General features: G+C 43.1%; 1 long non-coding RNA gene across 1 annotated transcript; it reads right to left on the bottom strand.

Annotated features, from left to right (window-relative positions):
- Positions 1–4408: 4408 nt before the first annotated feature.
- LOC120587701 (uncharacterized) lies at positions 4409–25323 on the bottom strand. Its single transcript, XR_005649064.1, has 4 exons — positions 25289–25323; positions 12625–12710; positions 10986–11050; positions 4409–6855 (listed from the first exon to the last, which is right to left on the bottom strand). It is a non-coding gene; the product is annotated as an uncharacterized LOC120587701 (long non-coding RNA).
- Between the last annotated feature and the right edge of the window lie 217 nt (positions 25324–25540).

Here is a 25540-nt window from a genome sequence, read left to right as displayed (position 1 = left end):
CGACAAGCTAGACACCTGTAAATGGGCTGGGCTGTCCCAAAGGAATTTTCAAATTTTTTTCTTAATTGCCAACATTTTCTTTTCTTCTCAACATTACCTGAAATCATTGTCTTTATTTGCTTGTGCAATGCCTGCCTCCTCCGCTAGAACGTCATGCCAGCCCCCAAAGAGGAATGCATGTGCCTGTCTCCTGCTTGGCCGTATCCCCAGTGCCAAGCCCCACGTCTGACACTCAAAATGCATGTACTACTTATTTGCTGAATGAAAGAATGAATCTCCCAGTCCCATTCTTTTAGGTTGTTTACCCTAACTAGGTTTCAAGGCTCCCAAAGCTAAAAATAACCGAGTTTTGAATCAGCAGCTGGCAAATGTCCAGGTTACTTTTATTTTCTAAGGTCAGGGAGGGAAAGTGGGCCAGATCTAGATGGAACAAACTGCCTGACTATGCATCCTTGCTGAGCAAATGCTAAAGAGCCGTGTGTAACGAATCCTGACGGAGGCTGACTCTCCTGTTCCACTTTCCCAGGAGTCCCAAGACCGAACAGCCTACAGTTCCTAAAATTTTATGATTCTTTCCCACGACACTGTGAGCTCTTAAGGAACAAGGATTCTGCCTTACTCATCTTTGTTTCTCTAGGAATTAAAAGGGTACCTGGGTCAGGCAGGGCCCTGAATAATTGTTAGAGAAATGTTTGATTGATTAGAAATACAAGCCTGGGCACCAGGGTATAGAATTGTAGAACCAAAAGGCATTTCAGTGACCTCTAAAACTGCCCTGTCCAACATGTCAGCCACTAGCTACGCGTGACCATTTACATTCATTAAAGTTTTAAAAAATTAAAATGTGTATTCTTCACTCACACCAGCACCTTTTCTCGGGCTCAAGAGCCCACGTGGCTCACAGCTACTATATTGGACAGTGCAGATAAAGAGCATTTCCATCGTCGCAGAAAGTCCTCCTAGACAGCGCCGAAAAGGGTCTTGTTTTACAGCGAGAACTGTGTCTCTCGAGAAAGAAAATAATTTCCCTTGAGTTACTCGGTGAGTGAGAAACAGAAACAGGGCCAAAAACCCAGGTCTCTTGGTTTCTACTCTGTGTTTTCTAACCATTATATTGGATTCACACACTGTGAGAGCTTCGCATACAAAAAGCCACAGAATGTCCTCCTCTTTCAAGTCAGCATGGCTTTGGAGAGCTGGTAAGAAATCCTAGATGCACATCTCAGAGAATAAATGCTAGACCCGGCAAGCAAATGATGGGAAACCATAGCTCCCCACAGGAAGCCGGAGGCCAGGGGATCTGAAGCACGCCCAAATGTGGGCTGCCTTCTTTTCAAAGTCTTTCGAAAATGTTTTCATTTCAATGTTGGAGGTTAATACCCAAGATGGACACTCTTTTTGAAAAGTTCCTTTTGATTTTAATTTCTTAAAGTCCACATTTGAACTTGGTTTTTTGTTTATATTATACCCATCCCACAATTCTTTCTTTCTTTCCAGGTAACTCGATCCTCGAAAATATACAGAATCCAGCCATGCTCACTGCTTTTAATTAAACATCGACTCATCTTTTCGACTGAGTCTTCGGGAACTTACATTGCCTTTTCTAAATGTATGCACTTCTTCCCGAAACTACATCAAATCAAGTTTTCAAACATATTTTTTCTTTATCTTTAAATAGCTAGGAATGAATTTTGGCAAAATCTCAAAAAAAAAAAAATCCTACAAAAGGGAACAAGTCAGTTCTACCCATTTCTCTCCAAACTAGAAGCAAGGCATACTCCACATGCCAGAGTCTGCACACAGACAGAGCTCGGGGCCCTTAACACCCATCTGAGGCCCATAAACCCCAGGATGGACCCAGATTTCACATCTAAAAGAAGTCTACCCATCTTGTCACAGAAAAAAATGCACCCACCCCTTTGTTTTTATTAAAACAGCATCGTGAGAAGCAGGATGTGAAGGAACAAGCATTTGCTGTGGATGGCCTGGGCTTCTGGTAGAAACATTTGCCATGAGGAGACACACCAACACATGATGGCGACTCTGGCCCCAGAAGCCAGGGCGGTCGACAGTGGGCCTGGACGTTGGTGGGGCACCAGGAGGAGGGGGTGGGACTCTCTCAAGCTCCCAAAGATCCACTTAGGGTGTAAAAGCTGCAGGAGCTGCAGAGAAGGCCTTCCTAGTGGACAAAGGAAGTATGGAGAGAGAGTGTTTAGGAAAATTCCACCGATGAATCATACTCTTTTTTTCTGGTATGTCTCCTAGGGTTTCTGAAGATTTCATTATCCTCATAAGTGAAATTCTTAAAATTACTGAAAGAAGGTGCTTATTGAACCCTATAGCTTTCCATCCCTTGGCAGGCTTTGATTTGAAACATTCAAAACACATCCAACAGACTCTTCTTCCCTGAAGACAGGGGCTTTAATGTTTAAAAAAAGAGAGAGAGAGAGAGAGAGAGAGAGGGGTAGAGAGAGGGGAAGAGGGAGAAAGAAAAAGAAAAAAGAAAAAACAGATCCCCTTACACTAGCCAGCTCCCTCCTCTTAAAGAAAAATGTTACTTAAAAATTAAGGTATTGGAGCCAAAATATAGTAGTAGCAACCTTTAAAATCTGAGTCAAGCTCTTTGTTCCTAATGAACAAAGAAACACAATCCCCATAACCTGGAGCCATGTGTGCAGTTTCAGAACAAGGACTGGAGATATCATCTAGACAAACCTCTTTATACTGTAAATGAGGAAACTGAGGCCCAGAGGTTAAAGAATTTTAACAGCTAGCAGGTGGGCTGAGCCGACACTTGGGCCAGGTGTCCAGAGTCCCGATCCTTTTGCATCCTTCTGTTGCCTAGAGCAAAGAGAGGACTGTTTAAAGGCGGGGAATTAGTACAGGCTCCTCACGCTCCCAGTTCAGCTCAGTATGTACGATCGGGGCCAGCTCTAGACAAAAATACAAACTAACTGGAGAAGCAACACAAAGAAGTACACTGGAAAGAGCATCAACCCTTTATATTATGTGACTGATGGAAATAAAAGCCCTTGCCCACCTCACAGGACATGAAAATACAGTCGCGCACATGCGAGCGCTCTGAAATTGTGTGCTGGCATGAGAACAGACATGACCTTGATTCAGATGGATTTGGCTCAAAGGTTAGGAGCCAGCAGCCTCTCCCTAGACACCCCTCTTTTGCCTTTGTAAGGGTTACATCTAGAGGCAGTGTCCCTGCTCCTTTCCCGTTTGTCCATCCCTCAGGAACCACTCAGGTGGGGGTCAGGTTGGCATTGACCGTGAGGAACTCAATCTCTCTCCTCCCAGTTCACTCCTGCCCACAGCTGGGAGGACTGAAGGCCACCCTGGCAGACACAATCTTTCTGATCGGTTTTGCCTTAGAACTGCCTTTAGCACTGCAGAGTGCTTGCGTGTTACTGTTCCCGCGTAGCCCAGTTTGGGTACACCTTTACTTCCCACGCCCACACCTGAGGTTCGCCTTTGGAGGACCACCCTCCTCGGGACACTGGAGCATGGCCCCCGCCCCCCAGACAGCCAGGAATGTCTGGGAATTTACCTCTCCTGGCGGTCCCTTGACCAATGGCAGGCAGGTGCCCAAGTACCTAAGCCCAGTTCCCTTGGGTCACTCTTAGAGTAACTTACGCCCCAGAGTGAAGCCATCTCTGGGAGCCTTTTGCCTGAGAGGACATCCTTGCTTGCCCTCATCCCCTTCTGTGATCTGGGAGCACTTCCTTAATAAGTCTCTTGCAGGCAAATATTTCTAAGAACCAGGCCTAGAACTTTCACCTTCCTGAGCCCTTTTGCAGCTGGTGTGGCAAGACAGGCTGAGGGTCACCTTCTGTTTGGAAGGCAGCACAGTTCTGGCTAGGCCGTGAGGACAGCTCTTCTCCAGAGACTTGAGCAAACACTTTGTCTCATGCTTCCTGGAGCGCTTTTCCATCTGGTCTGATTAGAAAAGTGCTGTGGTCGATTATTCGTGTTGGCCGTGGGGTAGGAAGGAGCCAGAGGAAGATGGGTTGGCCCATAGGGGAAGTATTTGTCAGCCCTGTCCTGGAGGGAGGGCCCAGGAGAGGGGACCGGCTTTTTTCCTAGGGCTTCAGCTGGCTTCTAGCTTAGCGCAGGAGTCCAATGGGCCTATGCAGTCTGGCTCACTGATACTACTCAGGGCTACTCAGGTAGTAACAGAGTACACAGGACCTGGAATGTTCCCTTTGCATACGCCCCTGGGAAATGGTGGCAGCAGTGGGCAGCTGACAGAGGATATGGTGTGGGGAGTTTCTTAGGCCCATCTCATCCTAAGTGTGGGATTAAGGGGCCTGCGGGGGCGGCGGGCGGTGGGGGGCGGGAAGGCAACTCACAGAAGAGCTATTCTGGCACAGGCAAACTCTGACACCATCAGCTCAGCTTGAAGTTGGGCACACCTAAAGCAGTGTGTATACTGCACAAACACAGATGCTGGTGGCAGACTAGGGCATGTCTGAGCATTAAGCCTGCAAGTAGGTGGCAAAGCTGGTATGAGGAAATGCTGAAGAGCATAGTCCGTAAAGCTCAGTGGTATCAGAAGTCTGGAAATAGAGGCCAAGTCCTGAAGGTCAGAGACATGGGCTGTACCAGAACGACCCTGGAGGCTTGCTCACCTGAGTCCCTTTATTCTCTCCTTCAGTTTTAGTGAGGTGTAACAGACACACAGTGAACCTGACAAACCTTAAGGGAATAAATGAACTATTACATATGTAACATTCCCGTGACTCCAGAGGCCTCCCCCATGCCCTTTTTCTTGTCCACCCCCCTTCGCCAAAAGTAAACATAATTCTGACTTTTATCACCATAGACTTTGCTGTTCTAGGACTTTACATAAATGGAATCCCACAGTAGGGACTCACGTGTTTGTTTTCTTTTGCTGCACATTTAATTTGTGGGACTTATGCACGTTGTTGCACATAAATAGTTTATTCTTTTTGTTTGCCATGCACTATTCTACCATATAAGCATATTCAAGTCACTTATCCGTTTGGGTAGTTTCCAATATTTTGTTGCCATGAATAATGCTGCCACGACGTTTTGGTGGACATGTGCACTCACTTCTCTTGGTGACAGACCTGGGAGTGGAATGGCTGGGTCACAGGAGAGGCGCGTTTACCTCCGGAAGGTTTGGCAAGTGATTTTCTAAAGCGATTGTACCAGTTTACACTGCTATCAGCCATGTATGAGAATCTACTTGACCTATCCTTGTCAACTCTTGGTATTATCAGCCTTTTTTATTTTAGCCATCCTAATGAGTTGGGTAGTAGTATCTCCTGTGGTTTTAATTTGTATTTCTCACCTACAAACACATCTCATGGAGGACTGATCTAGGTGCCCAAAAGGTAATCGTCTCTCCATGACACCTTGAAGGTGCCACTTTGCCCCTGACACACAGTCACTCTGATCACAGAAGCTAGCCTCTGGGTGTTAACACAAACAGGCGCTCTGAATATGAGAGAAAGATAAGGACCGCAATAAGCAGACCTTTACCATGGACCTTTAAGGAAACGAACCGATGGCCTCGGGACTCCAACACGTCACTGACTCAACAGCCACTCTCTTCCCCAGAGCCTCTCCCATGAGGTGGAACTTCCAGATGTTTCTCCAGATCAAACTTTAGCCAAGCACTTTTCTCACCCAGCAGAGCTGAGGGAGCCAAAACACCAACTGAGCTTGGAGAAGGGAGGCTGCAACGTTGGAATGAAACAGAAAACAATGCCCAGAGCGTATAGTATGCAGATCTATGTAAATGAAATATAAAAGCCAGAATGCAAACCTTCAAGTGATAATGCTCTCCAGCTGTCACATGTGATGCTCTCCATTCCGGAGACCGCTGGGGAACCAGCAGGCAGCACAGTTCAGCAAGAAGGGTATGGTTTTCCTCTTTCCTTTAATCTAGGAGCATGAGTTCACTGAGTCCCCAGGGATCCATAAAATATGGAAGTCTGTTGTTTTTTGTAACTGGTTGTCCACTTTTATTCAAGTAAATGAGGCACAGCTTCTTCCGGTTGGTCTTTAGCTTCAGAGTCAGACTGCAGGAAGATGTCACCGTCCATGGCATCTGCTGCAGACACCAGAAGGCAGGCAGTGGCTGAAGCAAGTATTTGATTCAGAATGGGTAGCTTGACTTGAGGCTGCAGTTGCCACTTTTGACCTTAAGCAAGTAACTTTCTCTCTGTGAGCCTCAATTTTTCCATCTGTAGCACGAGCACATTGGACTGGGATCACCTCAAAGGTCTCTTTGAAGTCGTAGAGTTCTCTGAGCCTGTGACTCTAAGTAAGGCCCCTTCGATTTACATGTCAGTCTGAGTAAGTCACTCTGCCAAGACACAGATGACTCCATTCCCACGCAGAGCAATTACAGAGGCCGTTCCTGCCACACGTCCAGTATGACAGAAAACCCGATCCAGATTCTGTGCTGTATAATTGAGCATTAAGACACAACAAGGGCTCTGCAGCGGCATAATAACGCATGCCTGGCTGATTTATTAAGCATCCGACTTGGAAGTGCATTGTTCCGTAATGCCTCGTAGTTTAGGCAGCGCTCCATGAAAAACACTTGTGGTGCAGGCAGCCGTGTTTGGATCCTGTTACATCCCACAACTTCCAGCTTCACCATCCCTCGGCTGCAGCCTTCACCTTCCTTTCCATCCTGTTCAGAAAAGCTTGGCTGCCCCTGTCTTGATCAAACCTCTTTGCACGGCCAGCTCTGCGCAGTCTGTGGTGCCCCCTATCGGCACTGGGGTTTTGTCGGCCACACCAGTGCTGCAAAAGCAGGCTGTGCGCTGAGCAGAGAGCTGATGGAACCGTTGCTATGACTTGGGAAACCTTAACAATGAGGCCAGGCAGAAGACAAATACTGAGACAGGAGCAGAGCGGTGAGTCCCCACCACCTGTCCCCTTGCCCAGCCTAATTTCCTCCACAGCACTTATCTCCACCTGCCACATTTACATGTATTTTTACTATTTTTATTGTCTGTCTTCCCAGCTAGACTTTATACCCTGTGATAGTAGGGCCTTTGTTTTGCTCTTTATGAAATTCTAGCACCTAGAGTGTTGCCTGGCATTAAGGAGGTTCTCAGTATTATTTGCTGAGGAAATCATTTATTCATTCAATAAATAAATATGCCAGGTGGTGGCAGGGGCTGTTAAGGAAAATAAAGCAGGGTAAGGAAGGTGGGGGTGCTAGAAAATGAGAAGGGCTGCTATTTCAGATAGCGTGGTCAGGGAGGGCTCTGGTAATGACATTTAAGTAGAAATCTGAAGGAAATGAGAAAACGAGCCACTCACATATATAAAGGAAGAATGTTCTGGATAGCACAGCCAATGAAAGGGCCCAAGCCAATGCTTCCAGTATTTGTAGAGATCAGTGGGCCTGGAGCAGAGGACAAGAGCAGAAAGTAATAAGGCCCAAGAGGTCCCAAGGCCACTTGGAGCAGAGGTCAGGAAACTGTAGCCAGTGAGTGAAATCTGTTTGCCTGTTCTTGTCAATAAAGTTTTGTTGGGACACAGCCACGCCCACTCATTTACATATTGACTGTGGTTGATTTCATGCTACTGCAAAGCTGAGTAGCTGTCACAGAGACCAAAGGCCCACAAAGCCAAAAATGTTTACTATCTGGCCCTTTATAAGAAAAAAGTGCCAGCCCCTGCCCTCCATCATTAGACACCACTGTAAGGACTTTGGCTTTTCTGCAAGGAACATGAGAACCTGAGGAGTAACATGATCAAACTCACCATTTAGAAGGATCAGGGTTACTGCTCAGAAAAAATAAATTGTACGGGTGGAAGCAGGGAAATCAATTAGGAAGTGAGAAACAAAGATGGTTTGGACTGGAAATGTAATCAGATTAGAAGATGCACAAAGTCTAGCAGTTCTCACAGCACGGGGTGAGCTGTGTGTTTTGCCCTGGTCAATTATGGGTTTCTGTGGGAGAGTTGGAGAATGGTCAGAAAAAGTGGGCAGTTTTTTCCCAAGGCAGGAGAGAAACTACAGCAATGATGCTAAAAGCTGCAGTGAGCTAATACTCTTTCCTAGGAATCTCCAGCTGCATGTTCAGGGTTTGGGCTAGGGTCCAGGCAAGACCCCAGTTTACTTCCTGGTGGGGGCTATTCTCTTATGGGGTATGCCTAGCTTACCTCACTACAGCAGACCTCAAACGGTTTGTGGAAATGGGGATGACAGGTCAGAAGGGCCCAGCCAGAAGGGAGCCAGTCCTTATACACTAATGGCATCGACCAAAGACACAAGAAATCGAAGGATAGAAAAGGAGGTAGTTCCATCGGGAGATGCTCAAAAAGAAGGTGTGAGGGTCTTTGGATCAGCCCCCCAACCACCAAGACTGGGGATGGAGTTTCACCATCTCCCTCTGCATACCACACACAGAGGCTGCTCTTTCAATGAGAAGTGTTTTTCTCATCGCCTCTGTGCTTGATGCTCCCTTCATGAGTCTTCTACCGCACGTGGGTATCTGAGAGGGCTCAGGGAGATTGTGGCAAGTCCAACAGGACTTTCTCAACAAGAAAGGGGATAAAAGACGAGTTTGTGAGTCCAACAGCCCCACACTAGAACTTCATTACTATCACGTATGAGCTGTGTGACCTAGGGCAACTTTCTTAACCTCTCTGTGCCTCAATCCCAACACCTGGCAAATGAAGGGGATAAGAAGGTAGAGTTGTTATGAGAGTTGTAAATAACATAAGAAATCCATGACCCGTACCAGCAGCTGTGACTGACTAGACAGAGTTACGTGATGGAAAGTGTAAGCTTCATTTACCAGCCGTGTAATTCTGAGAAAAATAACCTTTCTGAGCTTCATGGTTCCCTTATCTGTAAAATGAAGAAAACACCACCTATACCACAGGAGTGAGGGTTAAATTCACCAGAGTAACCAATTAAATTCAATGCAACCAGAGCAAATAGCAGACATAAAAGCACTTAGTACGCTTTCGGAATAAACTACACTCTTCAGACAGCCCAGATACCTTCATATTTGCGAAAGGTCCTTCAGCTCTGAAATTAAGACCTTCGCCAAGATGGTAGAAGGGAGACCAACAAAGCAACCAAGACACCTCAGGTCTACAGCAGGCCAAGAACAAAGATGACTGGAAAGGTGAGGATGCCCAACGAGCACAGAGTAGCCATGCTCTGTTGAATCGAGGTCAACCAAGGATATGACTGACTCTGATGGATTTAGGTCCTGGATTGGTCCTCCCTTCCCCTGCAATCTCCAGGATTTGAGAGGGGTTAAGAATTCTCTAGGAGGGAGAGGGGAAGATGCTCATTCCTTGTTTGCCCCTCCTACCTCAGGCCTCAACACCACTGACAGGTTAAAAACTGGCAAGCTCGGGACACTGCAAAGAATAACACAGAGTAAGTGTTTGTGAATTGAAAAGTATTATAAAATCTGAAGACTAGAAAGATGAGGTCACCTGGGATTCTAGCTGAACAACGGATAAGCCACTTACCCTCTCGGAGGCTGCTTCTTCCTCCGTAAAATGAGGAAATAGTCTCTCCTGACCTCATAGGTTTAAACTGTTGTGAGATTAGCTGAAGCTTGAGGAGAAGGAATTCATTAGTCCAGACCATCTCTATCTGATGTATCTATCGCAAGTCCCACCTCAGAGAAGGAAAACGAAAAGGAAGTAGGAAAGGACGTGGTGAGACAGCCTCTCAAGCTCCTAATTGGCCACAGACTCAGCGCGGCAACCCAGACTCATAACCTCCAACTCGAGGCATTGGACCTTGCTGTCCCATCATCACAGGGTGCTAATTAGGGTGACAGCCTGTGCACACCTCCAAGTAGGTCAGTGTGTGGTCCAGGGGACCAGGAGACATCTCTGAGAACCTCTGCGGACCCTGAGATGCTCCAGTGTAACCTGAAAGAGTAATTTAGTTGGACCTAGTGAGTGAGGAGATGTGGAGGAGACTGCGTGTGGCTCATGAAGGATACACAGTGGTGAGTAACACAGGAGTGAAAAGCAAGCTCAGGCGTCCTGACTCTGGCCCTCACCATCAACTCCCCGCCAATGTCGAAACCCCAGATGGGCCTGGAATGACCCCAAAGTCTGCTGAGCTCTCCACTCCTTTCACGCACCACAGCGCTCAGAGAGTACATGACGGAGGCACCATAAATTTCTGCCTATTAAATGAGTGAATGAGTTAATGAATCAATGAATGAAGAAATAAATGTGAACGTTCCAAATATTTATGGTTTATTCCTACAAACCTCAACCAATGCACTTGTCATGAAAACAACACTTTTCCATCCAAGCTCTAGAAGGCCAAAGGGACAGATGTCACCTAGGATCAACCCAATCTGTTCTCTTCACCATAAAATGACAGTAGCGATGGCTTCTCAGTTTACTTCACGGGATAACTTAAGAAGATCAAACTGAGAACAGGCACGGACATGCTTTAAGTAGAATAGGATGCACTAAAGTATAATAGAGCATCACGATGTCCCAAAGTTTTCAGAAGCTTCCACAGGCCCGTTTGATGTGAAAGGGGAGAATACTACAGGCTGGGGTGGAAGAGATGAAGTCTGATTCTCAGGCCATCGAAGTCTTGAACAGTATACAACCCATTCAATGCATTCCTCTCCAGAGCCCCACCTCTCCACGCTGAGAACAGGCGCGTAGTTTTAGCAGACACAGCAGCAACAAAGCAGCAAAAAGAGCAGCTAACGTTTAATGAGCACTACTATGTGTACGTCTCAATGCTAAATGCCTCGCATCACGATCTCATTAAGTCTTCAAAACATCTGTTTAAGCTGGGAATGGTAATTAGAACATTGTTCAGTAAATATTCACTTCCCACCTCCCTCCATAGAAGGAATATATTTCCCACTCTTTGAACATGGGACTTGGTCATATAACTTACTTTGGCCAATGGAATGAAGGCAGAAGAGACAGTGCACGAGATGCAAGCCTAAAGAGAATTACGGGTTCCTACTCACCCATCTGGAAGCTTTAGAACTCTATCATGAGAAGAAAATGCTCCACGTAGCCACTGTCCTCCATCCTGAAATGCAGAATAACTCACGTGGAGCAGACCCAGAACCTGGGTCCAAGGCTCACTCTTCAGCAATCTGAAGACACACTGCCCCAGTGGACCAGCAATATGTGAGTGGGAAATAAATGCTTATTATTGGCTGCCACGGAGATTTTGAGGTCATTTACTATGTAGCAATAATAGATACGATGAATAATAAATTTTATAGATGAGAAAGCCAAGGCTCAGAGAAGCTAAGTAATTTACCTGAGGTCAGCCAGCATATAAATGGCAGAACTAAGGCAGAACCCAGATCTTCCAGACAAATCAAGACCAGGTTCTGGATCATGACATTATCTTGCCTCCTACTTGTTCTATGAGGAGACACATTTGGTGTCAAGTCGTGAGAAGAGACTAGCCAAAGGAACAAGAAGTAAACAAGAAGTCTCTGGGCCTAGCTGGAGAGATGACCACAGCGAATCCAGAGAGGTGTGCCCTGCTCTCCCGAGGAAAAGACTTGTCCGTCTATACCCCAGAGTTCCACCCACATCAGCTGTCTTTCTCTAAGTCTGGGCTCGAGGCCAGGAGGGGACTCCACAGAGCCCCCCCACTCCCGCCGCCCCCGCAAAGCCAGGGCAAGCTCAGAGCTCCCACCATGCATTAGTACAACTAACTCCCCAAATGACAGTCTGATTCCCCCTCCCCTCACCCAGGCAGGACTATTTCGAGAAACCCCAGTAGACTCCCAATCTTTGTGTGGAAGTTGTAAATAATGATTTGAACATTGAGACAAATTTTTTAAAAGTATGTCAAGAAAAGAGATGATCTAGTCCAGCCATGTTTCTGGTTTTTGTGAATGTGTTAGTCCTCACTCAGAATGACTCCTTTTGTACAAAATGACATTTTCAATTCACAAAAATGTATCCTTCCCTCTCCCCCATTCACTTAGAGGGGCACCAGGACATAATTATCTCAGTTGGAGCTTCCTTTCTTTCTCAAGAAATGGAAATTAGTAAGGAAATGAACAAAGCAGTTGTTCATTAAATATAATCTCCCAAAAGGACACAGAAACCGAAGGAATCCCTCTGACGAGTTCATCTAGAACACCCAGAAAGCCCTAAGCCACGGAGAGAACGAGGCCCAGTCTGACACACACATGGGGAACACCAGGACTCTCTGCTCTGCTGGGCCCTCGCTTTACCTGCCAAATTTCCTTCTAGCTCCAGATAACTCTTAAACGTAGGACACAGCAGAACATTTGGGCTCTTAGAAATCCCATTGTATCACCTAAGAATCAAATTTAGCTGCACATAACTGAAGGTCCACTTAACAGTGATGCAGATCAAATGGGGATTATCTTTCCTCATGAAAGAAGTCCAGAGGTAGAAGGTTCCTGGCATTGGTTTGGTAGCTAAGTGCATCAGGGCAATGTCTCTGCAATCCTTGGCCTTTCCCACATGGTCACAAGATGGCTGCTTTAGCTCAAGCTATTTCATAGGTATTCCAGACAGAATGGGAAAAAATGAGGCCAGAAGGAGGGAAGAACAATGCCTATATTAAGAAAGCAAAATTTTTCCAGAAATCTCCAGCAGGCTTCTACTTACATGTTATTGGTGAGAACTGTGCCACCTAGCTGCAAGGAAGCTGGGAAATGTGACTTTGCACACTGGTGGCCTCAACAAATCAGCGCCTGAAGAAAAAGGGGTTAAAGGTTATGCTAAGGCAGCTGGGAGTCAGTGATAAACTCACCAAACACATTTTCAGGGTTCGCATCAGACTGGGTTGTGCCACTCAGATCCAGTCCAAGGGACAACTTCGAATTCATCCAATGTCCAATGCTAATTATGACCTCTTTTTCTTCTTCACTCTTAGGAATTATTTCCCTGACATTAAAGAGGTACTGCGGATAGCAGACAATTAATGCAAAGCAGCACTTTGGATTTGAGCATCCAGCCTCTGTTGATGGAGAGATCAGAAGGAAAGGCAGCCTCGGGATTTTCCTTTTGAGATGACATTTGTTTTTAATAGCAAAGACTTTCATGTCTGAGTCAGCCACTAATAGAATTAACCAAACGAAAGTAACAAGCACGAAGGTTTAAGGATATGACCCTAGCATCTGATGGAAAAAGGTGATCAGTCAAATTGGGGTCCCCTTAGTGACAGATTTTTTTGGATTATCTAGAGGAGGTTTTCAGAAGCCAATTAAATTGCTTTGGTGCAGGCTGTACCCACCATTAATATTTGGATGCAGCAGGATAAAGATTTCAAAATGCAAATGACTGTAAATGGATAATGACTAATGCAACCAAGAAAAGAAATGCTGCTCTGACTGCTCAAAAGGCAGAGGCAATAATCCACCGAGCACCAACATCACTCACTGTGTGTGGGAAAACCAGCACTAGGATTACAACCTCATTGAGGAAGAAGGGAGGGAATGTCAATTCTGAGTATATCTGTCTTCACTCCTAGAAAATAGTTTCACCTCCAGAAGGTACAGATGTTTGTCACATCCCAAATTAAATGAACTTACAGAGACTCTTTGGTGAATGTTAACTTCCCCATCAAGACTGAATTTCTACCTTTTTTATGAACTCTAGAAAAGATCCTGCCTGACAGACTTGCTCTGCTGCACCTGGTCTGAGCCAGAACGCCCAAAGGCTACATGGTAGCCCTACTGCCTCCTTTGTTGATTGAAAGGAACCCAAGACCAGGCTGCCCTGACATCATCTACACACTCTCAGTCCTCAGCCACGCAGGCATTTCTGGGTGGTGGTTTATTTTAGCAGATAGTCAAGGTCGTTTTTGAATCCCTGACCTTCCTATGCTGTCTGTGAGTTTCCCTACATCCCATCTTCTTTAGGGTGCAACATAGGCAGAATATTATTCCCAACAGAAGTGAATAAGCCAGATGCTTTGGCTTCCTGGGGCAACTATAACAAAGTTCCACAAACTGGGTATCTTAAAAGAACAGAAACTTATTTTCTCACAGTTACAAAGACTTGAAGTTGGAAATCAAGGCAGGGCCAGAATTCTCTTTGAAGGCTCTAGGAAAGAATCTTCTTGCCTCTTCCTGGTTTCTGATAGTTGCCAGCAATCTTTGGCATTCCTTGGCTTGTAGCAATAGAATTCTAATCTCTGCCTCCATCGTCACAGGCCATCTTCCCTCTGTGTGTGTCTCTGTGTCAAAATCTCTCTCTCCTATAAAGACACTAACCATCGGATTTAAGGCCCACCCTAATCCAGTATGACCTCGTCTTAACTTGATTACATCTGACTCTTTTTCCAAATAAGGCCATTCACAAGCACTGGAGGTTAAGACTTCAAAATATTTTGGGGGGTACGATTCAATCTAGAGCACAAGATTATACAAAAAACATAATAATTTTTTCAATTCTGTAGGTTAATTTGAATTCTACTCCTTTCACAAGAAGATACAGATAATATAAGCTGATGCTACAATACCTCCCTAAAACACTGCTCATCACTTTTTTATGATTAAACACACCAATCCTGAAGAAAGCGGCAAAATGCTCTGGAAGTAGATTGCTCAGGTGAGACCTGAAGTCTAGTGCCATCTTTGTCTCTAGCTAACTATGAAGTCTGGATAAAGTCACTTTACCTCTGTGGGCTTTTGGTTGTTAAACCTAAAGGTGGGACTTGGATTGTCCTGAATGTACTGAAGTATGCAATGTGTGTTATTAGCTGTAGATCAGGTGGTCATGCTCAAATTCAACACTGAAAGAAATCGTACTGGAAAATTTGCGTGCTGTGAATTACATAGCACAAATCTAGTTTGCAGTCTAAGTTAACTTCTGCTGAATAACAAACCACCCTGAAATGTTTCAATGGCACAAGATAACAATCATTTGTTAATGCTCTCACATCTATGGGTCTAGTGGTTTCACTGACGTGGGCTCAGCTGATCTTGGCTGAGCTCGCCATTGCTGCTGGAGATTAAGCAGATTAACTAGGGTTAACTGGTCACATGTCTGGTCCTTGGTTGGCGCTGTTGATTGGGGTGATAGGGTGACTGGATCATGTGACTCTTAACATCCAACAGGCTAAACTGGGCTTGTTCATGTACTGGTCAAAGGTTCTAAGAACAGCAAGAGAGGGAAAGCCCCAACGTGTAAGCACTTTTCAAGTCACTGGTAGCATGACATTTGCTACTGTCCAATGGCCAAAGCAAATCACATGACCAAAAACAGACTCAGTGTGGCAGGAGACCATGCAAGGGTGCAGATACAGGGAAGCATAAACAAATTCAGGTGCAATAATCCATTGCATGTCTTGATTAAGAGGTCTTTAATATCTCTCCAATTCTTGCTAATCTCACTTGTTAGCAAACAAAACCTAGAACTCAGTTTCTGCGAATCAGTATCAGAATGGTTAGAATTTAATAACATTATGCTATTTTCGGCGTATTTATTTTACCATTATCCTGTATTCATGTCCGTGGATTTTCATTTATAGTAGTAATACAGTGTCTCCTTTTTAAATAAATTTATGACTTTTCTAAGTAAGTTATTTTTAAGAAAATAAGTAAATAATAACAGTTGGCACATATATCACAAAATCATTATATGAAGTAACTGAAATTTGGGAAACTCTGGACCAGGTAATGTTCAAGTTCCCTGCGCCTGTTCCACAATCACGGAAGTTGTGGGGAAGGGCCACGTCTCCAGAAACATGGCAGGATTTTGAGACCAATATGTCACCAGTCACTAAAATAGCCTCGCTGGTATTAAAGAACTTAGCTTTTCACAGAGCTTGCAGCAATGAATTGAATAGTAAAGATCAAGTGGCTGGGATTAATTCTAATCAGGTTGTACAGTTGGCCACAAAGTACGTACTTCCCCACCAACCCACAAAGACCCGTGGCGGTACTGACATGCCAGTACTGTTCAGCCATGAAGCGAAGTGTATTGGGATAAACACTGTTATCGACTGAATGTCTGCATCTCCCCGAAATTCATACTTTGAAGCACTACCCCCACTGAGATGGTATTAGGAGGTGGGGCATTTGGGAGGTAATTAGGTTTAGATGAAGTCACAAGAGCAAAGCCCCATAAATGGGATTAGTACCCGTATAAGGAGCAAAAGAAGTGCCAGAGCCCCCTCTCTCTCTGCCATGTTAGCATACAGCAAGATAAACCATCTACAAGCCAGGAAGAGGGCCCTCACTAGCAACCAGATCAGTTGACACCTTGATCTTGGTCTTAATAGCTTCCATAACTGTGAGAAATACATGTGTATCATTTAAGCCACCCAGTCTATGGTATTTTGTTAGAGCAGCCCCAGGTGACTAATACAAACATATTTATTGGACCCTTTGTAGTTGACGCTTTGAAAATTTCACATGCACTTAGCTCTGAGAGATCTCCATCACCTGAAAAATCTCTGGAAGTTCATTTGGCAATAGCATTTGGGTTCCATTTGCAAATAATTCAAGAAAATCAATTTTATTACTTTATATGTCCTTTTATCCCATTTGATCACACATTTTAATCATAGAATTGGCTCTATATGATTTTTGACAACTGAAAAAGAGCATGAAGGTTGATCATCACTAGACCTCAGACTCTGAATACACCCTCATAAAAAGAGTTACAGAAATGTGTGCCAAAATACTGGCAATAACTTGAGAATAACATATAGATTCCCAAGGTGATAATTTGAAAGAAATGACATTCATTTGGATAATTTCTATATGCTCACTGAAAACAAACCCAGCCCACTGTGGTGTTGAATCACAAAAATATGCAACAAATCAGATCTACAAATTCAGATCTACCCATGCATATGCCCATACATTTATTCTACCCCAAAGGTCGTTTATCTTGCTTCCCAAATGTTCTGGTGGAAGAGAAGTCCATCTAAGAGATGAGGCACTTGACCTCAACTCAGGGGAGGAAAAGAGAAACCTACTCCTAGAGCCTGAATTCTAATTCTCAGAACACAAAGCACTATCTGTCATGTGGTACCGGTAGATACATCCTAATAGCATACTCCATACACATAGGTAACATAGTCCTTAACCTCAGTGTTCCTTAACCGACATTTCAAATATATCTTTAAAATACGTATCCTGCATAGGCAATCCATTCATAAATCCCCACATACGAGTTCGGTCCCAACATGCCGTTTCCTTAATAATCATTGGTTTCTCCCTTGCATGTATAATCGAGACTTGCACCTGGAGAAAATGATCACAATTCAATAGTACCAAAGATTTTCCCTTAATAAATATAAAAGAAAACAACAAAAATCTACGCCAAACACCAGCTGCTATAGCTTACACCTGTGACAATAAAATAGTAAGTACTATTTTAACCTGCTGCCCTAAGCAAAAAAGATAAGAAAATAAAGTCATATGTACCTCTTATGTCAAGTCAACAAAGTGTCCAGATAACCCCAAATTCACAGATCTAGACCCAACACAATCAAATTGAAGTAACTATCAAATCTAGCATTTGATTTTACCTTATATACAAGCTAATAAGTTAGCTGGTTGCTATTTCATGGCACTGGCAGAAGAAATGAGACTCCTGAGTCAGAGACAAAGGACTTTATTATGTATGGCACAGCAAGAAACATGAGCATCAGCATTTATGTCATTTCTCCTTGCCCTCAAGTCCCATTGGAGTAAAGCTGTGAACCCAGATGGATGCTGTGCATGCAGTGGGCTTGCAACACAGATGAGGGACACTGAAGTTAAGGACTATGCTTTTTTTCTAGTAAGCTGTAAGCAAACCTGTTTGTTATCCCAAAGAGAGACATTACTGTACCCCTCAAGTCTGCTCACAGTAAACGCAACCATGAGAGATGATGTAGGTGAAGAATGATCAGAACTTTGCATTCTAGGTATACCCAACAAAAAAGTACAGGGACACTCACAGCCCATGGTAGATAGCCTCTCCCAACAATAGGTAGTTCTTGATTTGTTAAGTGAGTTCTCTATTGCAGTAAGGACAAGCCTGTAGCAGGTATAGTCATCCTGAGACATGTGACATCTACCTACCTTAATGAGAGTCTAAACCCAGTACAGCATGTGTGTATATTCATACTTTTATCATATGCGTTTCTGAAAACTCATGGGCAAACCACATTTGCAGATCAAGTCATATTTTAAACATCCTGGAAGAGATCCCCCTAAGTGAATTTTTTTAATGAGGGAAATATCCATCCCCTAGTTCATCTGTTTGTAAATTTGGGGGGGTCATAATATTGGATTTTCTTAAAGTAAGCCATACCCATATTGCATACTGGCTCTATCCTGCCATTTGTAATAAGCTGTGGTAAACTGTAAAAAGCAAATCTTTCAAACATGTCTGATTTGACCATACCCATAAATAGTCATTGACCAAACAGATCCCATCCCAATTTTAAAACATCTGTTTTCTTCTTTAAAACTTTCCCGACTATTTTTACATGCCTCGATTCCTGGGTAAAGCCAGACACTGCTGCTTTGGGTGAATGATCTTATTTGTTGGGATTCGAAGCTGGGTTACTAAAGCAATCTCCTGCACACAATCTTTCTAATAGTTCACTCAGGCACAAATCAGCAGGATTGTAGTGAAAGTCCTCCAGAATTGGTATTCTTTTTCAGTCTCTTTTCTTACATATTCTTGACCAAGATTTCCTCCCCCTAGTCTCCCTTCTTTCACCAAAAAATAAGCTATTCCGTCACTGATAGGAATTTGGAAATTCCACCACTAAGCTCAGAGTAATGTGGCAAACCTATAGGACTTTCTAGGAAGAAAAATGTCTGCTTTTCCCTTTACCAGGTTACATTTCATAAATGTATAAGCCACAGTCAACAGCAGTGAAGTCAGGTCAAAGCGACATAAAATATAATTTCTCTGCCATAGAAGAAAAACAAAACACTAATAATAAGAAAGAGAATTTGTAGTGCCTGCCAATGCTTCTTAATAGCCCTCTAGGAAATACAGAGCAGAGGTAAGAACACAGAAAGTACAAAATAAATTTTTTTGAAAATGAGAACATACCCTATTTGATATATTTAATACCAAGTCTATCAAGTCTTGTATTGGTATAGCACATTCTGATTTATAAAATAGTTCACATATACATTTTCATTAGATGTTCACCTCAACCCTATGCAGAAGAGTCAGCAAAACACTTGGATCAAAAACAATTAAAAAACTCATTTGCTTTCACGGTACCTAAAATGACCCTCAGCCCTTTATTCTTCCCTTGCTCCACACTTGGGCACTAGCAGGTGGCAGGCATTTTTTGTTACTACCTACCTCTGGAGATGGAACCAAAATGACCAATATGTAGTTCACTGTCCTCTCTACAGTAAGCACACAGATGGCCACACAATTGTCTAATACCAAAGAACACATAAGAAAAAAGTCAAAATTACAGGCACACTTCTGCCTTACAGGACCTGAGACAAGCTGGCTAAAATGAATCTGCCTCATAGCTCATCAGCTCACCCAGAAGAGTTTTGCAGCCAGTCAGCCTACAATTTTGCTTCAATCTAATATTTCCTTTCAACATCCTAATTTATTGGCTCTTATTTGACATTTCAAGAACAAAACTCTGGGGGCGGGGGGGGGCCTTTCCAAACTCTACTAGATGCCTAAAAACTATTAATTCTATAAAGACATATAGATTTTGAGTTATGGTTGAGGGCAGAGGTCACAAAGCCACCAGCTTATAGGGGAGATCGGAGCAATGAGGGCAGGACCAGATGGCTCTGGGAACATCATGTGATATTACAGAAAGAGACTGGGTTTAGGGACTAAACAGAATTGTTTAACTGACTATGGGTAAGTTATTTAGCATCTCTGTGCCTCAGTTTAGTCATCTGAAAAACCGATCGAATAATATTTACCTCAGGTGGCTCTTAGGAGTATTCACAGAGATTGAATGTATTTGATATATACTAGGGTTTATTTGGTGTGTGGTTGTGCAGTCTTGAAGAAACAAATCGTACCTTATTTTTGTATTTCTGGCATTTATTATAGCGTACAGAACACGGTAAACTCTCAGCATGGCAAGCAAGCCTCATAGAGAAGGTAGCGTTTCAATCAAAGAAGCATTAAGTGATATGTAGGACTTGATCAAGTTAACGTGGTGGGCAATGTGAGGTGAGGATAAATTCAGTCTTATGAAAGACACAGAAAAGCATTAAGACATCAAGATCAAAGCTGATGTCCCGAGTCTAAAACAGGGATCAGCAAACCTTTTTAAATGTTTTGAATTTAATATTTTTACATGTTACAAAATATTATTCTTGTGATTTTTTTTTTCAACCATTTAAGAATATTAAAGCCATTATGTACAAAAACAGGTGGTGGGCTGGATTTGACCCACAGGCCATAGTGTGATGACTCTTGAACTAGTAAACTGACCCAAGATCACCGTCTGAATACTCACCCTCCCTAGTAGGATCCTCAGAAAGCCCCACCCTAGCTCCTTGAAACAGTTTTCTTGGCTGCTGAACAAATTACCCGAACCTTGTGGCTGAAAACAATGCAAATTTATCCTCTTATAGTTCTGACAGTCAGAAGTCCAATGTGAGTCTCACTGGGCTAACCTCAAGGTGTCAGTACGTATGGTTCCTTCTGGAGGATCTAAGAAAAAATTTCTTCCTTGATTCTTCTGATATCCAAAGGCTGCTGGCATTTGTGGCCACGTCACTCTAGTTTCTGCTTCTATTGTCACATAGCCTCCTCTGACTTGACTCTCCTGCCTCCTTCCCTCTTATAAAGATCCTTGGGATAACATTGGGCCCACTGGATAATCCAAGATAATCCCTCCAGCTCAAAATCTATAACTTAATCACATCTGGAAATTCCCTTTTGCCATTTAAAGTAACACATTTACGGATTTTTGGGATTAGGATATAGACATCTTGGGGCAGGGGGGCTCATATGCAGCCTGCCACACTCTCTTTCAGGCTTTCATAGTGTCAGTGCATAAGGTACCACTGCTTAGACCTTGTGTCCACATGAAGAATATAATGCCCCTTCCCTCTCCTCCCCACTACAGAGCAAAGAAGAGAAAGCTGAGGTCAGTATTTTCCCAACTTCACCCCTCTCGCCTCATCCTATGAATCATGACCATTAAGTCAGACCCTGATCGAGTAAGTAATGTAAATGAAAAACAAAACAAAACAAAAACCTGTATCTTAGAAAAACCTCTCAATACTGGCCCTGTTTTCCTCTGAGTTATTTTTAAAATTACACAAATTCTTCTCAAAGGCATACCAGAAATTTTCTTTCAGCTTCTTATCTGTGCACAGCACAGACAATTGCATAATACCTATAAGAATTAATGTGATTTAATTATATTATATTTGGTGGTAGTTTAATATCAAACTTCTTTTGTATAAGAAATTATTTCTTGGTGAAGTTAAGCTCACTTATTATGCTCATTCTTTATTCATTAAACTCATTAAGATCAGTGGGAATTGCTTATAAATAACTATACCATTGATTCGAAACATAGCAGATAAGTGAGATGTTCTGAGTGTGAGAGCATAATGCTTCTTAGTTATTTTCTTGGGAATTCATATCTTAGGAATCTACGTGTAGCATACTTTCCCAAAAATATATGACACACCATTTAAAACTTCTCTCTTCTCTGGTGAAGGGAAGCTGGGCAATAAATGGACTATTACTTTTCTCAGGAATCTGTTAAAAGAAGCTAAAGTCAGGGCCACCACATATGGTTGCACAGGTTGTTCATTGCACAAGGGCATCCACCAAAGAGGAGTGGGGCTGAAATCTGGCCTATGCTTTGCTACCAAACCATACACCCTATCAAAAAGATGAGAAATCTTTCCTTAATTCAAATAAAGTGCCTGCATGCCCAAGAACCCATGCAGCTCCACTTAAGAGGGATGCCTTTTTCTACTTTGCAAAGGTACCCCATGGACCAGCGGAGGCCTTGGCACATAGTCACTTGGGCTAGCTTAAGCAAAATCAAAAAATTATTGCAAGATTATAGGTATATTTCTTGACACCCAAGAGCAAGAGGTACAGTAGTTATCATGTGAGATTAGAACAAAAAATAGAAAGCTGTCAGGAGAGGGACGTAATAACTAAATAAATCGATATTCACTCGCACGTGTAGTCCTCAACAGCCTTGCTAGATCAGAATAATTAACGCTGTTCTATAGATGCAGTCTCTTGCCAAAGGTCACCCAGTTGCTAAGTGACAGAAGTTTCAAATCTAGGTGATCTGTCTGCAATGTCCTTGTGCTATCCACTACTTCACACAACTCTCTCGCCCTCAACATGTGGTTGGTATTCTTAGAGCCATTCATTGATACTTCCTGTTCTCTTCCTTTGAGGCACATAGGGAGAAATGCACTTCCCCTTGAAGTTAAGCATGCACTTGTGATTTGTTTTGGCCAATGAAATATAAGAAGTGACATGTGTCACTTCCAGTTGGAAGCCTGTTAAGAGACAGTATGTGATTTGCCCTTCTCTCTCCCCACCAAGGTGACCTGAGATATTCTAGGTGGTAGTGGCTCTGTCAGCCTGCATCCCTGAAAAAAGCACCTTGGAACAGTCCTCAGCCACTCCGCAATGGACCTGTAACTTGAGTGAAAAGCAAGCTTTGGCTCGTTTAAGCCACTAAGATTCGGGCTCGTTATTGTAACACAACCTGCAGCTGTGGCTGACACAGCTCTCAAGCGCCTTTCCTCTACTTCTAGATGCCAGTAAATCTCCTTGCCCAGCAAGCCACACAAGTTCCCTTTTTCCTACTTGCCCCAAACCATGCTATCTTTCAAAACCCAGGTTTCCCACCTGCTCCAAAAGCCTTCTTTAACTCTTCCAGTTATTAATCCTACTCTTTGTAATCATGATTGTACTATCAACATCATATAAATTAGAATCCAACCATATTGCATATAATACATTATACCTCATGGTACGCTGTTTTAACTTGTTTCTTTAGGACTTGTCTTAACTCCCCAACTAAATGGTCAGCCTCTTGCAGGCAGAAATGTTAGACATTTCTGCAGACCTCCCAAAGTGTGGCTATAACATTGGAAAGCAGAGCGTAGAGATCCAATAAATAGTTATGACATCGAATTGTCCCAAAAGAAGTACCTTGAAGAGGGAGAAGGAGGACAATACAAAGGGAGCAGCAAGTCTAACTGTTCCTTCTCCTGTGTACCTAGACAAATTTGAACAGTGGGACAATCCTCCATATGGAGGAAGGAAAGAGTTAAACTTTAGTGTATTATATCTTGAGACAGCTAACATCTTTGGAGGTTATATTTCTCATTAATGTAAAAGAGTTAATTATACATTTTGGAAATTCTATTCATGCCAAATCTTCTTTTAGGGTTAAGTCATGCATGATCCATTTATATTCAGGCATTAGCCCTGACAGTGTCTTGTTCTGTGGGGCCATCTTATCACCTGCCCTAAGGATCCACTAGGGCTTTAGGAAGCTGTCCTCATAGTGGAACATTTAGCTGAGAAGATGACCTACACTGCACAATACTTTATACGACCAAAGGCAGGGCATAAATATTTTATACGACAGAGTCTATGAAAACACATCTTCATTTCTGTAATGTGCTATCTCAGAACATATGACTGGGAGAACAGGACTTGCTTAAAAGATTCAACAGCTCCAATTTGCCATAGCTCATTAGGATGCCCTAGAGAACCAGACTGACAAATAATTCTAGATTCCTGCTGCTCGTGGGCTAGCTCACGTGGACTGACTACACAACAGCAAACATTTCCACCTCCTGAAAAAGCCACATATGTGTGCAAAGTGCATTTAACAAGGAATCAGATGATGTAAGCTGGAAAGAGCCTTCAAGACATCCTTTTTCTATAGAAAAGAAGGCCCAGAGAGATAACAAGAGTTGGGGTTAGATGCAGACTTAATCCGTCACAGTTTCTGTCATAACCACAAGATAAAGATCTGTGGGTAAAGTGGAAACAGAGAGCACATCCACTTAGTGGACCTTTATTGCCGAATTTGAAGTAAAGTATCATGTCACCATTCAGGCTTTTCAGTAAGTGATGCTGTGTGTATATATCTGTAACGTCAAATTTCTCATTAATAACGTTCCCATAAGTACCAAGCCTCACTGAAATCCCTTGGCATTCATATGTTAACATCTCCCACCATTAATTCTTTGATAAGAAAATTATCTCCTAGTTAGTGCTCTACAGTGACACAGTAGAGGCTGCAGCTTAAATTCAGCTTTCATAGCACTTTTTTTTCTCCTTTGCTGATCTTCCGTTTTGTTCAAAATTGGTTGATAACTACCCAGACCTCTAGAGCCAAGACAACAGTACACTGTGTAATTAAATTCTAAAGTAAATAGCAAGGATTTGATGAAAAAGTGACCTTTTGATACAAAAAAAATCCTTCAAAACTCCAACAGGACAAACAGAAAATTCTTAGTTTTGAGTTGTCCATGGGACCAAAAATAGCTTTGTAATCCTTTGTCAAGTCAAAGCATACAAGGAAAGGATTCACTTTTTTACTTACTAACAGAGGTTTCTTTTATGCTTCCTCACCAAGGACTGTAGATTTTAGGAAATCACTACATAACTCTGTTTTTAAATGTTCTTTTCAAATGTGGTTTGAACTGTTCAGAGCGGAAAGGGGTGGTCCCTTTAGAGGCAAACTTTGGTAGAAGCCCATTAAGAGGAAACTGAAATCATGAAGCATCGTAGCAATACCATTGCTGGCCTTAGAAGGAGGAGTGATCAAGTCATAAACAAGTAACTGCCTGAGAAATCCTAATTTAAAATAATAATAATAATAATAATAACAACAACAACAACAACAACAACAACTTTAAGCATTCAGCTGAAAATACTGAGCTAGTAATTACCAACAGGGTCGGCCTCCTCTAACTTCCCACTTAAAGACTGTAAGGGCACGACTGAGAAACGCCAAAATTCCCAGCAGCAGAAACCAACGTGGACGTCAATCTAATCCCAGAATCCAGAAGGAAGCTCCACTACGTATTAGACTAAACTAGGCACTCAAATTTCACTTTGTCCCTTACACATGATCCACCTCCATGAAACAAGAGACTTTAGAGGTTAGAAGGAAGGGGCTGCCGGAAGGTTTAGGACTATACTTTGGACTTTCCTCCGGCCCCCATCCAGAAATCAAGGGTGTATGCTAACCAGAAAACTGTGTAGATGCTGCACCTTCAAAGTTGCGGCCTTCCCACAACTTTCTATATTCCCTTCAAAAACAGCGACTTTCTATATCCTCCTCAAAAGAACACATAAGAGGTACCTGTAGAGCGTTGCAACCTGGGAAGTAAAATCTCCACGGGTAATGCAGTGCTTTGTGGGAAGGAAGAGCAGAGACAAGAGAAGCCTCGTGTGAAGCATTCTGGGAATTGTAGTTTTCCTTGTTTGCGTTACTGTTTAAAAGTACCAGTGAACTGAGCAGTGTGAACTCAGAGACTCTTTGGACCTGAGTTACCTGCTAGATAAATAAATTTGGGCTACAGTTGTGCCCTTCAGCATGCTTCCACTCTGAAGA

The sequence above is a fragment of the Pteropus medius genome, unplaced genomic scaffold, assembly GCF_902729225.1.
Source record: "Pteropus medius unplaced genomic scaffold, Ma_sr-lr_union100, whole genome shotgun sequence".
Lineage (NCBI taxonomy): Eukaryota > Metazoa > Chordata > Mammalia > Chiroptera > Pteropodidae > Pteropus > Pteropus medius.
Note: the sequence above shows the minus strand (reverse complement) of the source record. Positions and strands in the feature narration are given on the sequence as shown.